General features: G+C 36.3%; 2 long non-coding RNA genes across 2 annotated transcripts in view; one reads left to right on the top strand and one right to left on the bottom strand.

Annotated features, from left to right (window-relative positions):
• Positions 1–2870: 2870 nt before the first annotated feature.
• LOC145676519 (uncharacterized) lies at positions 2871–16972 on the top strand. Its single transcript, XR_014129398.1, has 3 exons — positions 2871–3022; positions 11996–12134; positions 16847–16972. It is a non-coding gene; the product is annotated as an uncharacterized LOC145676519 (long non-coding RNA).
• Positions 16973–23623: 6651 nt separating this feature from the next.
• The window catches only part of LOC145676518 (uncharacterized), a 142590-nt gene continuing 140451 nt past the window's right edge, over positions 23624–25762 (bottom strand). The window contains exon 4 of the long non-coding RNA XR_014129397.1: positions 23624–24156. This is a non-coding gene — a long non-coding RNA (uncharacterized LOC145676518). The remainder of the gene's footprint in view (positions 24157–25762) is intronic.

Genomic DNA, 25762 nt, shown 5'->3' with positions numbered 1-25762 from the left:
GGAAAACAAATTTTGTCAACTGAAGAATATTTTCTTTCGTGACTGTACAAGCAATGGATGATAACGGCTTAATAAATGACTGTACGTAAGTCTTTTTTGAGTTTGAACATAGGATTGTACATGGCTGTGAATTTTGCATTATTATTGAAGTGCTGCAACTAAGTTATTGCAAAAGGTATGATAAATTCTTACAGTAATATTGTCACATATTGATTTACTCTGTATGAAAACTAAAATAGTTTAACATATGGTTACCCTCCTTTGTGCCAATAATTTTAAAATTAACTCTTGTGCCACTTTTCAACACTTGGCTTTGCAGTAGCTTTCCAAAGAATTAGCAGGAAGTCCAAACTTACACCCTGCAGATAAATACATTTCTCTGGACAGTTTCACTGCTCCAAACTAAAATTTGAAAAGTGTAGTATTTTTAATTTTATTATTATTGGCACAAAGGAGATCAACCATATTTTAAGCTATTTTTGTTTCCATACAGAGAAAAACAATATGTGGCAACATTACAGTAAGAATGTATCATGCATTTCTCAGTATGTTGCAGCACTTCAATAATGGTGCACTATACGTACAATCTAGATCCTGAATATGTCCAATTCATATATTACAACAAGGCAATACGTATGCGATACAGGTAAAATCCGTATATTTCATATGGACAATCTACAAGCTACATACATCCAGTCCATACATTACATATGGCCAGCCTGTACGCGACATACGTGTAATCTATATGCCGCATGCAGACAGTCTGTAAGCTGCATATGTGCACTCTGTATGGTGCATACGGATATTCTGTATGCTGTATCGGGACAAGCTGTGTGCTACATAAGGAAAATCTGTATAATACATAGGTACAATACGTACACTGTATCTAGTCGTACGTACGGGGCACAAGTACAATATAGATGCTGTCTCGGGGTTGAACGCAAGAAACACACGTACAGAACGTATATTGCATACTTCTTGAAATTACGCTCCGTCCTGATAGTCAGTGAGTGTCGTCATTATTAACCCACATGCTACATACGATCCTGACGTCACAAAGCTAGATATTACCTCCGTATATACTTGTTACTGTAGATGACGTCACATGAATGACGTCATTGCACTTATGTAGACAGTACGTATAATACATACTTTTTCAGCTATACGTTTGCTGCAGGATGCTATATACGGTTGTACGTTAAGTCCAGAAACTACAGGAATTACGAATGTAACCTACGTTTTTAAGTATGCCACCTACATTTTTTTTTCTCAGTGTAATATCTTAACTTTTGGATATGTGATTAATGTTATTTTTAAAAATTACAAAGACAGTATTTCCAATCAAGAAATCGTTAGAGGCAAAAGCAAAATAATTAAAAATCACCTGTAGTCAAATAACAATGTTTTCAAGTAGTAATTAACAATTTGGATAAAAACACACACACTGAGAAAAATCCATTATCCGGACAGCGGTATATTGTACAAATACAAGGATTCGTTATGTTTACTAAGGAAATCTGTACGGAGCGTACTTTATCCATATGCTACACAGCTACTGCCTTTAACGCGCTTGGATGTTATATCATGTCGCTGCAGGATGTCTGATATCTAACAATCTTCCGTATTTTATATACGTATACGTATGTTAAATACTTCAGCTATATGTTATATACGTCCATCTGTGTGTGAGGTCCTGACCGCCTATAGACACCTCTTTCTTGCACCATAGATGACGTCATGAAACAACTGTCGTATGCTTGCGAGCTGGTTTATAAACGAGGTTGTTTACAAACGGAAAAGAAGAGCGGAAGGAAAGAAAAGCCTGGGTAAATTATCACTTTAGTTAAATATTCCATTAATTATATATTCCTTTAGTATAACTTGCTTTAATATAGTACTAAACAAGTAATGTAATTTATGACCACAATTCTTACTATTGTAACTCGTTAATGGTTGAGGAGAAAGAAATGGGTTAATCTGAATTTTGAGAAATCTTTGAATATTAATGTTTTGTAACTTTTTACATTTCAAGGTACGCAAAATGAATGTTATGTGTTTATTCTTTCCTTTTTATATGTGACGGTTTATTACTTGATGGAGATTTACTACAGGACTGCTTAACATAATTGCTAAGAAACCGTTTTCAGCACGAACATTTGCTTGTGTAGTGAAGATTTAGGATTTAGATTTCTGGGCTTTCGGCATCAATGACCTTGTTAGCCCGTCACATGTGAGTTATGACGTCCCTCGGTGAGCACACTATCCGGGGAAAGGGAAGGAAGCAAACGGCCTGGGACCTATATGTTGGGTACTACCCGGCATTTGCCTGGTATGAAATGAGGAAAACCCAAGAAAGCCTCATTCAGGATGTCTGGACTTAAAAGCTTTTGATACTTTTTCGACCGAGTGCCCCTACCGGAATCGAACCTGGGTCCGCTCGTACCGAAGGCGAGAGCGTTAGCAACTACGCTACGCGGAGCCACTTGTGTCTAGGAAACCTATTTTTACTAGGATATTTGCAACAAAATTTATTTCCTTTCTTTCTTTATTTTTCTTTTTCTTTTTGTTTTTTAACAATAAAACAAAACATATTTTACAGCCTCACTGAAATTTAAAAACAGCAGTCAGGGAGAGCTCACGTTTAAGATTCTTTTTGTTTTGTTTTGTTTTGTTTTGTTTTGCTTGTTATGTTCTCTAGTTAACTAATGTTTGAGTTCCTGAGAATTACATTATTATTATTATTGTTTCATAATTTTCGAACCAAAAATTAGATGTTTTTTTCTTTTTTTCCTTGTGTTGACGTCATTGTGGCAAGTTGGGGTGTTTGTATCGTACCTTGGCATTAATTTGGTTACTAGCACATAGTTTCAAGGTCATAAGTTGTAGGCCGCTTGAAACAGCTATTACACAGTTGAGTGTCAGGCGTTTGACTTGCAGCTTTCGTTACAGCGTCTAAATTGCAGTATTGGATTGCGTCCAGCTTCTATGGCTGGTAAAAAAGTTATATCGCTTTCGTACTATGGTAAGAAATACAATGTAACAGTTAGGTATAGTATATATGACTAGTTTAATTAGTCGGAAATTACTCTGTTTCCTTGTCTTATTCTTTCGATTATGTTTAAGTACTGTGTCTTCATAGTATTGTTTCACTATTTCTAGAAGGAATTAAGTATTAACGAAGTAAAGAATAAGCAGAAGCCCACTTTGACGTTTACTATTTCTCATACTTCATTGAGAATGTTTTGATCCCCAATTGCGCAAACTTCTAATATGTATGTGTGTTTCTTTTTGTTGTTGTTGTTGTTGTTCTAGTATGTATGTGTGTTTCTTTTTGTTGTTGTTGTTGTTCTAGTATGTATGTGTGTTTCTTTTTGTTGTTGTTGTTGTTGCTTACACTGCTATAGATATGAGCTCCTTCATGCCTAAGCGGTTAGCGTACGCGCCTTTGGTGTGGGAAACCCGCGTTCGATTCCCGGCGGGAGTGGTTCGGAGTCCATGTTAATCAGTAAGTCCACGTCTCATACAGCCTCGTTGCAGAAAAGGATATTAAAATCAACTCAGCACTGCTTTACAGATGGAGTTGTTTGATTCAGGGTTCGAATGAAGCTTTTTACGGGAAGCAGGCACGTAGCCAAGGGGTGGGTCCAGACCCCCCCCCCCTTCGGATCCAGAAATGAAAAATATTAAGGAAAGATGAAACAGAAAGAAACAGATGAATCAGCCTCAAAAATATAAAGCTACAATAAGCGTTTTGGTTACTCTTTCTTACGAGGAGCTTTGTGTGGAGGAAACGGGAGGGGGGGGGGCGGATCAAGTTGAAATTGGATATTATTATAACGGAACATTCCGAATTCCATCTAGCTCCATGTTAACCCTATGCAGCGGCGCAAATCTGTCTTCAACATTGGGAGGGACGGGTAAGACAGTTCTCATAATTTTTTTAAGGATGTTCAAATTACAGTATAACCTCGTTAACACGAACTCGCTTAAGCCGAACACTCGGTTAGGACGAACAAAATTTCGGTCCCGGCATCGCTGTACGTTATCTTATAGGAAGTTTTATCGGTTAACACGAATTTCGGTTAGCACGAATTACGAACTAATTTTTAGTCCCTTGAGTCAGTAAAGGTTTTGATTTAACACGAACTTCCAATCCTTTGATTTTTTTAAACATCATTTTTCTTATTTCAGATTTCACTCCAGATCAGTTTTTGTCATACAGTATTTATACAGACGAAAATTGCCTTGTAAATAAGAGAAAAACCAGAAACAGATATCTTTCCTCTTATGAGGTGTTGATTCTGTCCTCTGTCAAGCGCTGAACATGCAGGTGCTTGGCAGACGAGCTGGCGACAGCTCGAGACAAAACATCTTCTCTCCCCTGTAACTCCAAACTGGTGACAGCAATCATAAATACCTTTCCGTTACAAGCGGTACTCACCCTGCTAGCGAAGTTATCAATTTTATAACTTGACCTGGATTTTCTGCGTGGAAGCTTTTTTTTTTTTTTTTTTTAAATCTTCGAAGATAGGCTAATAAACTTACTGTAGTGTTTTCACTTTTCAGAGGATGGTACCGAGACCTACACTAGTCTCGATCTCGATTTTAACTCGAATTTGAGACCGAGGAGTGCTTTCCGAAATCGAGACGAGACCGAAACTCTCAGTCTCGTCTCGATACAATTCTGTAGATGGTATCAAGACAGAGAATAGTCTTGGTCTCGTCACGAATTTGGAACCGAGACGAGACCGAGACTACTCAGTCTCGTCTCGATACCATCTCTAGTGTGTTCTATGACATACATAATATACTGTAGTGGTATGTATAGTCTGTATACTGTAGTGTGTATGTATGGAGAAAATGTATTCGAATAATAAAATTTGTGTCCCCGGTTAACACGAATTCTTTTAACACGAACTCCTGATTTTTCAGTCCCTTGATATTCGTGTTAACGAGGGTTTACTGTATGAAGTTGAAAAACAATGCTGCGGAGGATCAGGGGAGCAGAGTTGTCTTCAAAATTCTGAGGTGGGCAGATTTAAGGTTTATTCTGGGGTGGGGACATCAATTTCATCTTACTTTCCTTTGTGGCAATCGGACACAAATCATCACATTTCTCTCCAAAAAACGCATTTCAAATCGGATTATTGAGGGGAAAGTCCCCCCCCCAGTTCTAAGATTGGAGGGGACATGTCCTCATCCCCCCGGGACTTGCGCCAGTAACCCTATGGACTACAAATGACGATCGATAAACCGGTTCTTTCAGATAGCCTGTCAGAACTTAAGCAATGCCCAGAATTACCAATAATATGAACCATTTTGAATTTCGCGGCAACACTAATCCATTTTATAGGATGTCTTTACTCCAGAAAGAGATCTCGTTGCTATCCTTGACGGCATTGAACTAAGATAAGAGAAATAGAAAGAAGACGAGAAGAACCGAGTTCGAATGACCTTGGAAGACTATGTCTTTGTCAATACTTTTTTCTATTCTTTTACGCAAGATTTCTTCATAATTCTTTAATTAAAATACTTACTAACATATCCTCATTTTATTGTCCTAACAAATCAATATGGATATGTTGTCAGTAAAATAGTTTAGATTGATCGAACCCCTGGTGTGATAACCACAGTATTTCGTCACAGACCTCCCGTATTGCGAAATCGTGGCTACGTGCCTGCGGGGAGGGGGCGACTTTTCAGATATACAATCCAAGCCTTTTATTTCTCAGTGATGCAAGATATAATATATAGTATATAATATGTAAAATATGAAATGAGGGAACATATTTTCCCGGCAAGGGAGAAATTCTTTGGCGAGTTGGGGAAATTACTTGACGAGAGGGAAAATCTTCATCCTCCCGTTGATTCAAATCTTGATCGAAGATCATGCGAGTAGGATTCCATATTATGCTGTAGGTGTAGGTAGTACACAGTCTTGGCGCTGAATAGGACGCTAAGCTTCAAGCCAACCACATGTCTGTAATAACCTATTGCGATTGAATGGTAATGTAACGTAATGTACGATATGTGCATTTTCTAGATGCCATAAAATTATAATTTTAATTGAACATTCCACGATTATATACTTCAGGTTAAAGGAGTTTGATGATTAATTGAAGTGAATAATCGAGGCAGTGATTCTCAATCTTCTTGACTTACGACACACTTTAGTAAACCCCAATGACATCGATATATTTGTTTAGATTTTGGATTGCTTTCCAACAAGTCGAGCCGCGCCAAAGCTGTAGGCTTACTAAGTTAAGTGAACTGATCCTAATCTAAATCCATTGTTTTCGGGGGCGCAGAAATGGACAGTGACACTTCCGATACTATTTAAATCAAAATTCAGCCAAGCAACTTGGGGAGGGAAAGAGGGGAGACGGATCTTACAAATGATCGAAAATAACCGATATGAGAGAGCGTTTCGTAATAGTAAAAAAAGTGACTGACTAACGTAACATACATGTATTACTGGTTTTCTTATTTTCACCCAACGAAGCAGGTAATTAACGCTAGTACTAGGTATGTGTAGACTAAATGAGGTGATTTGCTTCGTGACCCTTCGAACAATGTACGAAGCGGATGCAAGCAGTTAGTACATGGAGTTAGCTTACCTAAATTTAGATTTCGCTTTCCGAAATCTTAATGGATGTATTAAGTGATTTCGTTACTTACACTCTTAATCTCTAAATACAAGGATTCAAAACACATTTTCGATTCCAAACTATGACTCTGCTAGACAAAGAAAGCATAGTCCAGTGTATGTTTTACTTCATTTTCATATACGTGCTCGTAGGTTTTCTCGGGGACTTTGTTTCCTCCCACTTTCTCATTTCACCAAATATTCCATAATCATTAACTTGCTTTAATCACCGACTCCCTTAGCCTGACAGCATAATAGTGGGACATTAAACTCAAAGACTTTATTTTTATTTTCAAGTAATTACTTTTCTCTCCCTTATTTATTTTTAATTTAATTTCTCTTTCAATTTCCCTCTTTTAGGAACATCAACATAATTTACAATTCTTTCTCATTATAATAACACTATTAAAAGTCCCATATGCAGCTCACCACGTTGGAACCCAGCGGAAACAGATGAACAACGAATATTGTCGAAAATATGCATTGCTTACAGCGGCGTAGCGAGCATTACAAGATTGGGAGGGGGATGAAACTTGAAATTGCCAAGTCTTGATTTTTATCTTTAAAAAATGTCAAGTCTTGATAAAAAAAAATGCCAAGTGTTTCGAAAATCTTACAAACCCTATGAAAAACTATTACAGCAACCTTATTTTCATATTCGTTCCATTCCATGCCCCCCGTCTGAGACACGAATAAGATCAGCCCTTGTTCCGCTCTCGAGTCCAATTTAACATCTAACCTCAGGATCATTATCATCACCCACGAAGCACAACTGTTAATTTGATAACTCATGGCTATGTTAGGTAACCTCCGCCAGCTAATCTTCACGAGAACCTTTAAAGTTACAATCAGTTGTAGAAATGCATTTAAAAACGTAGAATAAGGTAGGTTATATTTACTGTTTGTGATGTAGAAGTGCCTAATTTACATATTAAACATTCAATTGAGGGGTTCAGTGAGAGACCAGGCTAACTTACATCCAGGTCAAGATTGAGATTTTGACGGAACAGCATACTAATGTCATTAATTGACCTTTGCCTCAACCACTTGTCTGTGTGGCTTGTCCTGAGACAGGGGCGGATCCAGGGAGGGTCTATCTCCCCCAAGAAGAGGAAACTTTGTGTATTTTAATATAAAATAAAACCCACCCAGAGTTGAATCTCTTAAAAGTAGCTCTATCTTGTAAGTAGTGGCATTACAACCCACCGCCCCCCAGTAGTCCATCCTGGATCCACCCCTGTTGTATACTAAACCAAACTATGAATATCAGTCGTATCCTTTGAAACGTGCTGTTTTCATTTGTTTCCTTTTCTTTCAGAAAGTTAAAATTGTCAGTTAGCCTAGTCTCTCGCTAAACTGTCAATTGTGACAAAACACACCAATAATTGTTGATGCCAACTAAAACATACATATCCAAAGCCTACAAAATATATCACATTATTTAAGTTTTTTTCTTTCTTTCTTTTTTTTTTTTTCAAAATTGCTTGCAATGTTTTTCTTCGTGCCAAGCATCCGAATGTCATCTTGAATTCTGACCTCATTTCACTACAATTCTTTGAAGTGTAAGACTGCGCAGCTTTTTTTCCCCCTCTCTCTCGCTCTCTTCAGTCCTTCAGTCTCCCCCACTTTGATTTCATGATTTCGCACTCTGATGAAAAGTATTAAACACCAAAATGGAAAAGTACTAATATATAACCTCTCTTTTAGTAGCCCCTCCAACCACACGCCCGGGGCACGTGCCTTGCTTGCTCGCCCATAGCTCTGTGAGCTATATAAGTAAAATACAATGCGCGCGCATATGTAAACTTGGTGCCAGCTTTGATTCTCGCTGAGAGAGTATACATATAATGTTGGTTCGAATTCCATCAAAACCATAGGCTCATTTTTGTGTAACCTTGGTACTGAAGAAGACAGTAGACTTCAACAAATATTCCTGTCGGGCCTCGATGGCTCAGTGGTAGAGCGTTCACCTCTGGTGTTTGGGGTCTTTGGTTTGATCCCAGCTCGCGCCAAGTAAACTTTGTGGTGGACAAACACCGTGTGAGTGGGTTTTCTCGGGGTTCTCCCGTTTCCTCCCACTTTCTTCATTCCACCATTTCATTCATTATATCATCATCAGCGTCTCCTTTAGCCTAGCCGGTATACCCGTCATTATTGATACAACTATTATATACAGGATGCATCAGAAGTCCCTTGTCATCCTTTCTGAAAACTACAGGGATGTAGTTACATTGATTGCGAGATAAGAGATACACATTAGGCCCAGAGGGATACTTTCGGATTACATCACGCGGACGGTCGCCATCTTAGATTCGAAATTGTAATACGGACGATAAGTGGGTAGTGTGATACATGGCCATGCACTAAAATGTTCTGAGGATGTCAAATATGCAATCAGATATCATGTAACTTATTCTGGTGAAATGTTATTGGCAGTGAACCAAGTGAGACTATATGTAGTGGTATGTCATACCCTTCTTTTTTTTTCCAGTGATAGAGACATACCGTTTCTGGTTTTTTAGTGATCAAGATAAACCTTCACGGAAGAATAAATGCTAAATACCATTAATAAATCCCTTTTTTATACGTATTGACGAATAGCTTTGCACATAAAAAGATTTTATTTCTTATGTAGATTCTAAGTTGACAATACTGACATTTTTACCTTTTTCTACCTTTTGTTTGTAAAATGAGGTGTTTTCAAAGAAGTTCATATAGTTTATATTTTGATGTGCCGTATTGAATTGTTTCTTTCGTATGTATGTATGTGTCGTCTTGTCTGAATTCTTATAAGCGTCGTATTTTGAGCATGGGCGGATTTAGGGGATTGCTGTGGGGGCAGATCTTACGGGAGTTTGAAATACCCCTCATTCGAGTGTGTGGTCCAGGAGTTTTCCCGCTGGAAATTGTTAATATTGAAAGTCGGTTTTTGAGCACTTTCGTGTATAATTCTCTGATACAAGGTAAGGGCTATTTTTATTTATTTTTTTCCAGAAAGTTGTTCACGATGGATGGATCAGTCTCCGTTTTTTCTCCGTAACTAAAAGAAGCTTTCCAGTGGTTTTCAGACATTATGTAAATAGAAATGCAATCTTGTAGGCTTCACACCTCACTGCATTTGAACATTTAGATAGCCGATATGTCGAGTCAAAATCGTAATAAAACACACCGCCTCTGATTTTTCCCACTTCGAACACATTTCCCTGTTATAGTCAGGGGTAAAAGCGAGGGGGAACGCGGGGGACGCAGTTCCCCACCTCGAAAAATATGTAGGACGTCCCCCAGATCCTAAAATGGTACAATGGGCAGAGATAGGCAGGAGGAACGGCGTGGAGTGATGCCGCTACCTACCGTCCCCCCACCTTTTCAGGTCCACTTTTACCCCTGGTTATAGTATATGTTCTACATGTTCCTACTGAGCAATAAACATTTGCAGAAGCTTCTTCCAATTAATGTGGACACAAAGTAGGATATAGGGTCAAATTTGTGCACAGACGATGGCGATACTTTGTTCTAGATGATAAAAATTATGAATATTTACTGCACAAACCATAGCCTTAACTTTTCCACTTAGCTAGAAATTGAACAGCGTTAGGTCCGGTGATCGAGCAGCCATTCAACTGCCTCTCGTCGATCAACCCATGTTCTAGAAAATTGTTCAAGTAGTGACGCAATACGAATCCATAATGAAGAAAGCGCCATGGTGTTGAAAAAACTGCGAGAATGTACCATCCCCGGGCATCGCAGCTCGCAATATCTATCCCTGTACGAACGAGCGTGAGGTATTATTCCGCAGTTAATTTTATGGAATGAAAAAGTGACTGATTAGACGTATTCCTCATTTGTCTGCCAACAACATAATTAATTTTCTTTGCGCTGGTCATGTTGGAGGGGTCTTGCACGCGGGGTTGTCAGGTGACCAATTGTGCATGTTCTGCCTATTAACCTTCCCATTTACGTAGAGGTCAGCTTCATCTGAAAAGAGTATTTGCATAAAAATGTTAACCATAATTACTCACTGCACTTGGCGATCAACATCGTTCTCGTGGAGATGTTGCTTCATTTGCACCTTGTACGGATGCACTTATACACGCGCAGACCCTATGACTCAACCCACATTGCATTAATAAATGACGTGTGCTCCTCTGGGGCCACATCGAGAAAGAAGTCAGCACTGCCGTAGGCGTTGCTTCATCTGTAGCTCTCTACGATCGTCCGCTACGACGTATGTTCACGAATGTGCCCGTCTCCTCAAATATAGTTAATTACTGTGACACTGCAACATGTAACACAGTCACATTGTGGATGATTCTGTTTGCAATCGGTAACCACTGTACAGGCACTCCTCCCGCTCCACAGTTTGAATATTTCGATGCATTCCTCACGTGCTAACGGTATGGTTCTACATCTAGAAGAAAGAGGTAAATACAACGTTCAATTGGCAATAACTTTTCACCAAATTAAGCTCCATGGAATCTGATTGCATATTTGACATACTGAGAAAATTCTAGCCTGTGGCCATATATATATCACATTACCCACCAGTTTATAACAAACAAATTTAATCCAAAATGGCGGTCGTCTGTGAGAGTATTTCCAAACGGCCTAATGTGTATCACCCATCTCACATTCAATTAAACTACACCCGTGTAGAATTTAGAAAGGAACTTCGTATGATGCATACAGGGTGTTTCGAAAGTCCTCTGACGTTACAACAAAACGTAAGAGGAAAAACCATTTCTAAATATGTTGTTTTCATTCTAAAGTGAACACTTTTTAAATCGGAGGAGCCGTTTGGGCTGTACTCTTTATGCGCCCAATGTGGAATGAAAATGCAATGTTACCATTTACCTGGACCCACAACATATGTGAATGAAGTTACTGTTTGAAATGGGGGCTAGCCATCGACATGTTAGCGTAAAAATCAGTAACTTCATTCACTTATGTTGTGGGTCCAGGTAAATGGCAACGTTGCATTTTCATTTAACATTGGACGCATAAAGAGTGTACAGCCAAACGGCTCATCCGATTTTGAAAATTCCTTCAACTTACATTGGAAACATCATATTTGGAGACGGTTTCCCAATTACATTTTGTTGTAACTCTGATAATAATCGAGTTACTTAATGTCAGGGGACTTTTGAGACACCCTATATATCTTATGGAATATATGTTTGATGTCCCTATAACTGTAGATATAATTTAGTTTGTTTAAATTTACAAGTTATTACAAGTAGATTCTGACTTACATGCGTAAGAGTTTGTATGTAACTAACTAATAAATTCTATTTCATGAAATTTACATTGAAATATTTAACACAAAATCTTTTATATTCATGCTTAACTTAGTGACTTGGCTTTGGACTGCAACTGATTATTGTACCCCATTATTGCTTGAGAAGAAAACCGATGTCCGAATCTTCATTTGGAGAAACCAAAGAACTATTGGAATGCTGAGGATTGCAATCATTAATTTCTACACTTCAAGGTGCGTAAAGTATATCTAGGTATATTCTGTGTTTATTGTTATAATTACTATTACTATTATTGGGTTTAGAATCAATCAAGTACTTCATGATATTTTAGAGGGATCAAGATGGCTGCCAGATAGATAAATATTTGAGCGTCAGGCCCTTATTTCTTTTCAATTTTATATTTAATCAATGTCTATTTCCCCCCCCCCTCATTATTCCACCAAATCGTATTCCAAGATCATCAATTTTCAATACTCATTTGTGACTGTCAGCATACATAGCATAATCGTAGGAAGTAAAACAAAGATTTATTTTTATTTTTCGTTTTCATGTCTTTTCTCCATAGCTGTGAAAAATAACGCCTTCAACATCATAAACTTGTATGCTACTTGCCTGCTTTCGAGCACAGTAATCAACTATTTGGACATTACGAAGCAAAGCAGGTCTACGTTGCAGTTAGCATACTTTTGAAAGGATGTGACATAATGATATTGGTGTTGCGATGTTCAGCCTAAACAGTGCAAGTAAATAAATCTGTAACAATTGTATTGGTGTTTAGCTTACATGTCCTCCAGACGGGCCATTTTTTTTTTTTTTTTTTTTTTTTACATCTTGTTACTTCTACTCTATATGAGGGGTCGCGGTAGCTCAGTGGTGGAGCGTTCACCTCTGGTGCTTGGGGTCCTGGGTTCGATCACAATCCCCGCCAAGTGAACTTTGTGGTGGACAAACACCGTGTGCGTGGGTTTTCTCGGGGTTGTCCCGTTTCCTCCCACTTTCTTCATTCCACCATTTCATTCATTACTCATCATCACCGTCTCCTTTAGCCTAACCGGCATAATCGTGGGACGTAAAACTCAAAGATTTCATTTCATTTCTACTCTATATGAAGTATATTCTGAGGTTGTGTTTTTGGGGACGTGGTAGCTCAGTGATGGAGCGTTCACCTCTCCTGCGTGGAGTTCCTGGATCGATCCCAGCACGTGCCAAATGGGCTTTGTGTTGGACAAACACTGTGTGGGGTTTTCTCGGGGTTTTCCCGTTTTCTCTCACAGTTTTCATTCTACTATTTCATTCATTCTCATGATTATAGTCTCCTTTAGCATACCCGGCAAAATCGTGGAACGTAAAACTCAAAGATTTCATTTCATATAAACTTTGGTGCAAAGTAACCCCATAGATGAAGATATTTTGCACCACATACAAAAAAGTATGTTCAATATACTAACATAATGTTTGTCTGCAATGTTTTCTCTCCTGTATTTATACATTTCACTTTTTACACAAAACTGCATGTGTAACGAATTTTTGTTACGAAATTCGAGACGAGACATAGCTCTTCCAATAGAAACAGATACAGTTTTCGAGACGAGACAACTTTCGCGACACCTTTGCGAGAGGTGACAGTCTCAAATCATTTCTCGTGCGTACCCCTAGCCCATATCGTGCGTTATCAAAAAGCATGTTAATGAGAAATAACAACATGTAAATACAATATAGGTAGTTAAAAACATTTTTGTTTTCATTCTTCACTAATGCATTATTATTAACCTCAGTATTTTATTGTCCATTCTTAATCTTAAGGTGATATATAATTAAGTTTTGAATTCGGTTAACTTATTTTGTTTCTCAAATTGTATTAAAAATGTATGTACAAACATGTTTATTTTCATTCTTGAGTGCTTAAAGTCACTATAGTTATTAAACATAGTAATTAATATTGTACTCTTAACGTTAAAATAATATACAGTTAACTTTTGAATTCAGTTAACATTTTTCTTACTGAAATTGCTTTAAAAAGTATGTAAAAACTTTTTTATTTTCTTTCTTGAGTGCCAAAAGTGATGCACAGTTATTAAGATTAGTACTTTATACTCTATTCTTAATTTTAAACTGATAAACAGTGCGTTTCTGAATAAATTATGTCAAGTTATTTGAGTGACGAACACTGGTACAAAACCCTAACTACCACTGGAACATTTCGATTTTGAGATGACTACTACCGGTGCAATACAAGGGATTTTAAAATATTGTTTTTCCTTCAACGGCTATTCGATTTTGAATTCTGACTACATGGTCATATATAGGAAGGATCAGTGTCTCTTTCCAACTATGGTACAGCTCCGACCGATTCACGGTGCTCACAGAAGAGACAAAAGAGTATGTTTTCAACCTTCAAGTAACGACCACTGGTGTTTTTACCCTGGTATGCAAAAGTAAGTGGGTACCCCAATGGGGTAGAGGGGTACTATGCGGTACCTAATTTCTGCATTTTAGATATATGGAAATACATGTGTCTAAAATGTAAAGAACTGATATTTGTTTACCGAAAACTGCAACTCGGTAAGCCTTACGGATACCGAGACATGGGAAAATAAAGAGCGACACGATATGTATGTGGGGCTTGCATACTTGAAGGTACAATTTGGAAAATGAATTCAAATATGACTAACGGCTATCAAGATATTGTCAAATAAAGAGAGGACCAATACAGGTATGGGATTTTCGTATTAGATGATAAAATTTCCGAAACCGGTCATGGAAAGTTAATAAACACCAGTAGCAATTCCATCTTCAAGTAATTAGATATTTCCATGGGGTGTTAGAACATCTTACAGTCTACCAAGATTAAATTTTAAAAGCTTTTGAAAATATAACTTGACATTTGTAAAGAGTATTAGAAATATGTATTTACCTAAAACTTGCAGCTAGTACATCTAACATATAGAGAAACACCGTGAAATAAAAGAGTATGAGATGTTGAAACTTCGGAAAAATTATTGGTCCCAACAAAATTAAATAAGATGGTATTTCTATGGGTTAAGTAAGTACCTCAGTACAATTTCGATGGAAAGATTAGTTCTAGGTTTTCTTCAGGCAGTTCCAAAGGTTCATCGAGCTGTGTAAAAGAGTGAAAATTCCCTGTGAATATCTAATATAGTAACCAAAATATAACGAGTCATTTATTTTATGACGTAAAAATAGAGATCTTTAAGGATTTGTACTTCTGGGTCTTTGCTATAAGAAAGAAATTCAAAAACCTACTGTATATACCTTAATATGCAATTAAATCAGTGAGGACACAGTAACTTAGTGGTGGGGTGTGTACCTAGTATGTTTTGCAGAAACTACACTGGAGTATTCTCTTAATCCACAGAGATACGATCACACTTAACTGCCCATTTAATTTTAAAATGAAATTAAGGCAAGTGAATGTTGATGATAGAATTGATGGAGTGTAAAGGTGGGAGGAAAGGAGTACACCGAGAATACCCACGAATACAATGTCGACTACAAACTGACTTGGACACGGATCAAACCAGGGACCCAATACACCAAAGGTACGCACTCTACCACTAAGCCACCGTGCCTCCACCCATTTAATTGTCTATTAAGGTGTATACGGTAGTTTTCTGAAATTTCTTCTTCTTACAGCAAAGACTCAACAGTACAAATCCATGTGGGTCTCCATTTTTACGACCTCGTAAAATACATAATTACTTATATCTCGGTTGCTATATTAGATATTGACAAAGAATTTTCGTTCTTTTTGTACGCTAGGAATTATCACGCTTGGATTTACCCGAAGAAAACTTCGAGCTGAATTAATCTTTCGATCGGAATTGCCCTGACGAGTGTGAGGTACTCACTTAACCCATATAAGTACCATCTTATTTAACTTTTATTAAGATCAAAAGTTGTTTTATGAAATTTCAAGATCTAATACTCTTTTATTTCACGGTGTCTCTCTAGCTGTAAGATGTACTGGCTGGAAGTTTTGGGTAACTCTATTCTCTTTTCTAATACTCTTTACAAATGTCAAATTATATTTTCCAAAGCTTTTAAAACTTAATCTTTTTAGACCCATGATGTTCTAAAACCCCATGGAAATACCCAGTTACTTTAGGATGAAATTGCTACTGGTGCTTATTCAAATTTCATGATCGATTTCGGAAATTTCACCACCTAACACGAAAACCCCATAACTGTGTGGGTCCTCCCTTTATTTGACAATATCTTGATAGCCATTAGTCATATTTTCATTAATTTTCTAAACTACTGTCAAGTATGGAAGCCCCACATACCTATGGTGTTCCTATTTATTTTACCATATTTCGGTAACTGTTAAACATACCGACTTGCGGTTTCGGTAAACACACACCTGTAACGTTCTTTATAAGTTTATTAAGATATATTTTAGAATGTTTAGAAATGGGAGGTCTGCGAATGCCATAGTACCCGAAAACCCCCATAAGGATGTGTGTGTAGTGTATTGAATTGAAACTACTTTTGAGGTTGTTGATAGCCCTCAGTAATTACGTTTTCGAAACTGCACAATCTAGTACGCAAAACTCACACTTCTATGGTGTTGTCCTTTATTTTCCCATACCTCGGTATCCATAAGGCTTACCGAGTTGCGGTTTTCTGTACTAAACAGATATCAGTTCTTTACATTTTAGAGACATATATTTCCACATATCTAAAAATGCAGACATATTAGGTACCCCATGGTACCTCGAACGCCAGTGGGTACCCACTTACTTTTGCATAGTAATACATTTCGAGTTGTTCAACATCAACAAACACTTTTTTTTTTTAATTCATTATTTTTCTACCAGAAACCCAAAAGTCCATACCTGACCGAACAGATTTTGTCCATTTAATCTAAAAAATGTTAAATATTTTAAAATGTAACATTTTAAATATTTTTGGATTTTTGTTTCAGGTATTTCATGTATCAAAACAAAACCAGGATTCTGCATGAAAGACAGCGAAAAGAAGCAGTGTAATTTGTGGCTAAAAGCACGTCCTTTCTGAAGACAGACCCGATTGTATTTACATTCTTTTGTACAAATATGTAACCTTAATAAATATACTGCTCCGCAAATTATTTCTTTCTTCCATAAATTAGAATAAATGTATGTCTGTTTAAAGAAAATGTTTCTTAGTTAAAGGTCTTTTCAACTCTTTTTCTCTGTAAATAAGAACATTATACCTTGCAACATTTTTTTTATCATTGTGCAATTCCGATTGGATAAAGTAAATCTGCACGAAGCACTATTATTTCAGTCATACATTAATAACTAATGTATTGTTCTGTGAATAAGGCAATGGTATAGTGAATATGTTTTAACATAAAATCTGTAACTCAGCTTTTCAGTAGTCAACTTTATTGAGAATCCGAAGAAAGAAAGAAAAAATGTTGGACTTAACGAATTTCAAAATTATTTTTGTTCGAATTCTGGACTAATCCAAATTATCCAGAGAAATCATTTATGTTGCTCTCTACAGATGTATCCTTTCTCCAAATCGTATGAAAAGGAGACTTCATACATCGCTATATTTTGTATGTACTATGTTTCGTATTTATTTAATCACTTTGTACCTTTCTCTAGTGTTGACAAGGCCGCAAGTGTCAATCGAATAATTTAGTGTTTCACTCATGTAACCTTGTGACTAACGTACGTCCTGTCGGTATATATATGTTACTGGGTTCGGTTAGCGACAAACAATTTTTAGTGTTAAACAAATACAAAAATCTACACGCAATGAGATACGATGATCTCTGCCTCATAGACAATACCAAGCAACTAACGGTACTGAGTGTGGTTGAGTTTACTAGTGGTATTATCTGGCTAAAATCAATGTTCCGAGAGCTATACTTCTTTTTGTGCTCTGAATGCAAACTTTGATATAACCGTTTTAAATTATTGTACATCTATCTATCTATATAGCTATATCTATATCTATATATGTATATAATTGTAAACTAGAAACTTCCGAGTAATTCTGAGAATCATCGCTCTTTCTTTAAATAATGTATGAGACTATTACACTGCTCGTTACTTAAAATGTTGAACTAAGAAGGATACATCCAGGAAAGTCCAAATTTGCAGAATGTGTAGAGCAGGGAAGGATAAATATGTTTGGTCGATGGCTGCACAGCTTCTCATACCTGTGAACTCCGCCAGCTACAGTTGATGAGCTGTGGCATTGGATCGTAAGACGCATGGCTTACCATACCAGAAGAGAACATCCTCTCGATGTCTCGCTGTGTTACAGTCGTTCTGGTTGTCAATGTTGGGTCAGTTCTGCTCTGCTATCACCACGTTGTCACACAGCGAATACAGCGGTAAGTTTAACCCTTAACGTAGCAAGCCTAAGTCGTCAAAGTTGTTTACCAAGCTGGAGTCTTCTGGGGACCCCAAGTATTATTTTAATTTCTCAACATAGTATTGCAGAGGGTTACTCCAACTATTATTTTTTGGATGTCTAGAAGCATACTTAAGTTAAATGAACATTGTTGACGTCAAATATTATGTATATTTGAACACTATTCAGTTCTTCATACAATTTCATACTTGTGTGTTCGTAAATCTGAAACACAGGTTTAACAATGAAGTTTTTACATTTTGAAGTGTGTTTTTATTTTTTGTACTTTTTAAAGAAACGCATCGTTGATCTAATCATGTAATTGATATCTCAAAGGGTTGCAGGATACATATAAAAATCGAGAATAAATTGATTCTTATAATTGCGGCAGTATCACCAAATATCACTCTCTGGGGTCCCTAGAGTACCCCGCTTGGTATGTTAAGGGTTAAGCATATTCGACACTTACTATTAGATATCGGCTTGGGAACTTTGGCGTAGCTACCCTGTCTCCTTGAAGTTGCATTTTTAATGGGGAGTACTGTTTAGGAATCATCTTGTGAGGGAAAACGTTTTCAGCTGACACCATGTTTTTAATTATAGCTTCATTTAAAAAATAACTTATCTGTTAATTAAAATGTTCAGAGAAGTTATTTCTGGAAAATCCTATTCACGCCTCTTGTGGTAACAACTTCTGCATTTTGGAAGAGGATATTATTAAGGAAAAGAATGAGGTAAAGTCGTCTGTATATAGTACACACGGAAAAGAAAGTATTTGACAGTTGACAAATTTTCTTTTGCCAATAGCTCGGCAACAAATTAATTAATTTGGATCTTTTTGTTGTTATTCTTCGAATAGTTATAACTTGACAACCTGCCAAAGTCGGTACTCTGATAGGTTAATTTATTGTTGAGTTTTTAGGAAAACAAATTTTGTCAACTGAAGAATATTTTCTTTCGTGACTGTACAAGCAATGGATGATAACGGCTTAATAAATGACTGTACGTAAGTCTTTTTTGAGTTTGAACATAGGATTGTACATGGCTGTGAATTTTGCATTATTATTGAAGTGCTGCAACTAAGTTATTGCAAAAGGTATGATAAATTCTTACAGTAATATTGTCACATATTGATTTACTCTGTATGAAAACTAAAATAGTTTAACATATGGTTACCCTCCTTTGTGCCAATAATTTTAAAATTAACTCTTGTGCCACTTTTCAACACTTGGCTTTGCAGTAGCTTTCCAAAGAATTAGCAGGAAGTCCAAACTTACACCCTGCAGATAAATACATTTCTCTGGACAGTTTCACTGCTCCAAACTAAAATTTGAAAAGTGTAGTATTTTTAATTTTATTATTATTGGCACAAAGGAGATCAACCATATTTTAAGCTATTTTTGTTTCCATACAGAGAAAAACAATATGTGGCAACATTACAGTAAGAATGTATCATGCATTTCTCAGTATGTTGCAGCACTTCAATAATGGTGCACTATACGTACAATCTAGATCCTGAATATGTCCAATTCATATATTACAACAAGGCAATACGTATGCGATACAGGTAAAATCCGTATATTTCATATGGACAATCTACAAGCTACATACATCCAGTCCATACATTACATATGGCCAGCCTGTACGCGACATACGTGTAATCTATATGCCGCATGCAGACAGTCTGTAAGCTGCATATGTGCACTCTGTATGGTGCATACGGATATTCTGTATGCTGTATCGGGACAAGCTGTGTGCTACATAAGGAAAATCTGTATAATACATAGGTACAATACGTACACTGTATCTAGTCGTACGTACGGGGCACAAGTACAATATAGATGCTGTCTCGGGGTTGAACGCAAGAAACACACGTACAGAACGTATATTGCATACTTCTTGAAATTACGCTCCGTCCTGATAGTCAGTGAGTGTCGTCATTATTAACCCACATGCTACATACGATCCTGACGTCACAAAGCTAGATATTACCTCCGTATATACTTGTTACTGTAGATGACGTCACATGAATGACGTCATTGCACTTATGTAGACAGTACGTATAATACATACTTTTTCAGCTATACGTTTGCTGCAGGATGCTATATACGGTTGTACGTTAAGTCCAGAAACTACAGGAATTACGAATGTAACCTACGTTTTTAAGTATGCCACCTACATTTTTTTTTCTCAGTGCACACAAACAAAAATAAAAGCAAAAATCAGGGTAAATTAAAGGTCAAAAAATACTTATCTTTATATCATTAAATAACAACAATATTTTTTTTAAAAAAATGTAAATCAAACTTTCCTAAAATTTTGTAAATTTTTATATTGCTTTTTGGCAAAGCAAAAAAATAATTAAAGCAAACAAGGACAATAGTCCATATAAAATAAATTTTGTAACTAAAAAATGATTCTGCATTCTAAATTCTGCGTTCTGAATCCTGCATCAAACATCAAAATAAAAAAAATCTTTAATACACTACAAATATAAAAAAGACCACTGTATGGTCAAACCTAAGTAGGATCTGCAATAAGGTAAAATATAACTACAAAAAACTTTAACTGTCTATTTGCATGTAACATCATATTAGGAGGTCTTTAAAAATAATAAACAAAAATTTAGATGTTTAAGTATTCGCCTCATTTCTACTATAATTAACTTAACATTAAGGAAATCTAAAAATTATCTATTATGCAATTAAGCTAACATACTATGTCTGATTTTAAACTCAATACTCTTAAATGTTCACAATTAAATAATAATATTATGATACAAAACTATACACTATACTATCATTATAAGCTAATTACATCATCAATAAAATATTGTCGTTTGTAACAATAAAAAATTGCAACCATTTGTTTAATTTCACTCTTTCATTTAAAGTACAAATGTATTATTCCTTTTAATTATTAATATAATTGGATCCTTATTTCTTTTTATTTTATTATTATTATTATTATTATTATTATTATTATTATTATTATTATTATTATTTTCTATGGTTCAGTATATTTGGTATTTAGTGACATGAAAATTCGAACAACATATGGCAGCTAAGAACCTATATATATATATATGTGTGTGTGTGTGTGTGTGTGTGTGACATCTGTAATAAATAAGAGATTTATTAATTTAATAAATCTACCGACAATAACTATGCACATATATATTGTCTGACATACACATACCCCACTAAACCTTTCTGATCGTGTTTTAATGTTGTACTCACTCTTGTCCCTGTAGCTCTCTAAGGTTTATTTAGTTAATAATTCGACTCGAGCGATAGCCATGATCACAAGCATATGTTAATTTTTCCACTCATATTGAAAGCTTCCACTTTGCATTAATACATACAGGTTGCGAAAAGAAACCTACTTCAGTCTTGTGAAAACCACTAAAATTATCAATTAAACCGGACATTTTTTTTTTTCTTAAGAAAATCTAGATATTAGCCTATCAAATAAGAAATGGATTGTTGCTGGTCCCGATTTCTCACATCAAGGTCAAACCGAAGGCCAAATATTTAAAATATCTCAATTCAAATTTCGAGCTTGTGCTTCTACTTCCCGCTAAAGCTGTGCTCATCACGACTTTTTTTCTCCAATATCGATTCCGTGATGGGCACAGAAAGTCAACACTTAAAAATTACTTTACTGTTAGGTTGAAGATGAGTTGATTCACTATGGGCTACGTTATTCAAATAAAGTAAAACATTACACTGAAGTTTTTCAGACAACATTAATTGCGTGGACAGCAAACTGTACAGCGAAAAGATGGAAAAATGAAGGGTTAACTTTAAAAAAAACCGCTCCAGTTGAAATGCTTATACAGACACGGGCAATGACACGGAGAACCAGTCGTATTAACAAATGCTGAAACAAATTTTCAATTATGCGCTTATTCACCTAAAAATCACCTTCATTAACATGTCTGCTCACTAGGAGCGTATCGCCAGCGTGTACGTTAACATATACCGGTACTTACGAGAGAATACCTATATCTCATATTTTGAGTACAGTTTCAAAAGTTCATTTCCGTAAACTGTAAAAGCAGTGATTACTATGCTAATTATCACAAATTAAATGCAACTTTTGAGTTGCATACACACAACCTACTAGGGAATGAAGACCATGTGCTAACAAAGAGTACACTGGAAAATGAAATAACATGTTATAACAAAAATTAAAATAAGATGATAATCGATACAAATATAGAGGATGAATATGGCATATCCGAACTTCGCCAAATATGGTAGAAGAAGCTATTTGTTTACTTCTTCTTGGCCAACCGCTAAGAACATTTATAAATCTATATGTGGCTTTGTTATAAGCAATTAGTACATTCAAATTCACAAACGATGACGAACTGAAGGGTACGAAGGTACAGTTGCAAGTAACAACCTTAGTCATAATAATATAGTTCTACTAAACAACGTTGAAAATAGTGGGTAATTAGGTGGTAAGTAGAAATGACCAAAACTGAACAGTTTACATCGATCATTTCGAAATACAGCTAGAAGATTAAATTTACAAGAAATAACAAAAATCAGTGAAATTTGGAGTTACACTAAGCATAGTTTGAGGGGGAAAGCGAGCATCCCCGGTGGGGATACTTCAGCTGACTTCTTTGGGGGGGAACAAAATGTGATTGAGGGGGAAAATCCCCCTCATCCCCCCCGGTAATTCGCACCCTGATTAGGATTATAATGGTGGCGGGTTCGAACCTTGTCTATCCCTGTTTGGGATAAGCCAGATATAACAGTAGAAGAGATTTTCAATAAAACAGTAATGGTTCGATTCCACGTATCCCGGTTCATAAAATCATATATTACGCTATCGGGATCCGAACCTTTGACGTTACTGAAAGAGAAATCCAATTTACACCACCATTTAGTTCCGAATTCTAGTAGGACCATTTACTAAAGATCAGTGAACTGAAATACTGGCAAAAAATAACATAAATCCACTCCCACGTTCTTAGGATCCGAGCGTTATGAAAAACCAGAGGCATGTGCAGTGTGCCCACCGTCACTGTCGTGTCAGGCTGAGGGTAAATTTATCGACACCTGTAAAAGAAAATACGATGTGGGATCCATACGCATGATTAACGCCAGATGAATAGCGGGAGACGAAAATAAATGTTTGCTCTGCACTACTTCGAAGATACTTTACCTTGATCAAATCCTGGTTCAAATTACGTACATATCTGACAAGTAAACCTTACGTTTGGGTGAATCGAGTTGCTGACTGAGACACATATGAGAAAGTAGTACTAATTGTGGTCAGTATTTCAGCGAAGTTATAGGTGCGAAGCTCCAGTGGTTTATTAGATATAGCTACCAGAACATCACATGGAAGTACAGAATAGTCTTCATACAGTTGGAGGTAAAAGCTCTGTAAGACCTCTTGTAACAACAAACGGTGAATAAAAAATATATGGGTACATATTAGGACTAGGGGGAAGTCATATAGTAAGGGTATACCTGACGGCGGCCATCTTGAAATCCGCCATTTTGAATTAAGGTTAAGTTTTTAAAATAGGAATAGGGTCATGTGATACATGATTTAAGGCGAAAATTTAATCAGAAGAACAATGGTGATGTTAATTTTGATTTACACGCAATAGGTAAAAAGTTACAGGGAAATTAAATATTGTTGCAGCATATGTATTAGTCATTTACCCCACCTTGTAAATTTTGTGTTAATGATAATAATTAATTAAAAAGCAGGTGGATAAATATTAGGTCTATGGTAAGAGTTGCCTTGATTTTTTTTTTTTTTTAATATGACAACGTTGTATCAGTAAATATAGATGAATCTTTCGACGACGATGGACCGAAGCTGCTGGAACCTACGACGACTCGGCTCGAAAACCTAGAAAAGAAATAATACTGAATTAACAAAGTAAACACAAATAATACTACTAACTATTTATGAAAGGATGCTATCAACGTTATTACTTGTCTGTTATTCTATTCCGTTATGTTTCAGGTATATGTGAGATGTTGTAACCACTTAAACCAATTCTATATGATATTGATTGTCTGCTGTATAGTTACCCCTAACCCTGAGATGATGCTGAATTTGCTTCATGCTGGATTGTTCTGATTGTTAATACGTAATAGCTTCTGTTTTGATTTAAGAATTGATGTATTGTGTAATTTTCAGTTTGCTGATATTATCTGATTGATGGTATACGAGGTTCGTTCAATTTGCACATAATATTTTATGCTATAGACACCTTAGTTAATGCTAATTTCGAGACTTATCATCGAAACTTCGTCCGATGTGATTCCGACCACCATTTTCATGTGCTCTGAATCCAGCAAAGAGCTTGGAGCCTGAAATTTCTCGTGGCAATAGCCAAGAGGATGGTGATATGCATTGGGCCACAGGTTCGATCTTCTTCACGATTTCAGGTTTTTCTTGAGAAGCTGACCAAGATCCTTTGTTACCACTACTACTTCTACATGTTGACATCCATGTCTCTCACTGTCAAGTTGACGGTAAGAAGCAAGGTCTACCACAACAACATCTGTATGGACATCACCCAATTGTCCGGCTCCGATTTCAATGAACTTTTTCTTGCTGATAGAAGACATGTATTCATTATTTGTGATGACAGAAATTATTGCCATGGTGCATGTTTTCTATTTTTTATAATTGTTAAGAGTTGTGATGTGGTTATTAAAGATTACTGCAGACGTCCCTTACTTCCCTTTGTAAACTCAGTGTTAATGAAAGAACAACCATGAAGATACATATAAGGACTAGAGGGAAGTCGTATGGTAGGTATGACCTTGACGGCAGCCATATTCAAATCCGTCATTTTGAATTAAGGTCAAGTTTTTTAAGAATTAGGGAAATATAGTAATACGATACATAATTTCGGCCTAGAATTTAATCAGGAAGACAATGGTGAAGTTAATTTTAAGATACGCCCATTTGGGGAAAAGTTACAGGCATATTAATTGTTTAATTGTTTATACATGCGTAAGTCCCTTACCTCCGCTTCTAACCCGGATATTAATGATAATAAGTGGATAAAAGCTTCGGTAATATATATTATGCCTAAAGGAAAGTGATACGGTAAGGGTATCCTTGACGACAGCCTTCTTGAAATTCGTCATTTTGAATTAAAGTGAAATTTTGAAAAATGAAAACCATAGCATGTGACACTTCATTTTAATAGCAGATTTTCCCAAAAAGCCAGTGGTATGCTTATTTTTGTTCTATAGTTAACCAGTATGAATTTAGGACTGCTTCTAATGTGCACCAAACGTCCATTATTCGATCTTTCAAATTGGCAATACTCCTAATTTTCACCGCATGTTTTAAGATTAGAACTATCACTTTGCAATTGTTGCCATGGTTCATGTTTTCTAAATTTATTACAAGTTTTTAAGAGTTGCGATTTGTCAGTTCTTGAATAGTTTTGGGTTAGGCATCCAGCAATCTTTCTGAATTTAGAAGACTTGTC

This window comes from Thermobia domestica, unplaced genomic scaffold (assembly GCF_964235325.1).
Source record: "Thermobia domestica unplaced genomic scaffold, izTheDome1.hap1.1 HAP1_SCAFFOLD_191, whole genome shotgun sequence".
In the NCBI taxonomy this organism is placed as follows: domain Eukaryota; kingdom Metazoa; phylum Arthropoda; class Insecta; order Zygentoma; family Lepismatidae; genus Thermobia; species Thermobia domestica.
The sequence above is the reverse complement of the archived record's forward strand: the minus strand, read 5'-3'. Positions and strand labels throughout refer to the sequence as shown.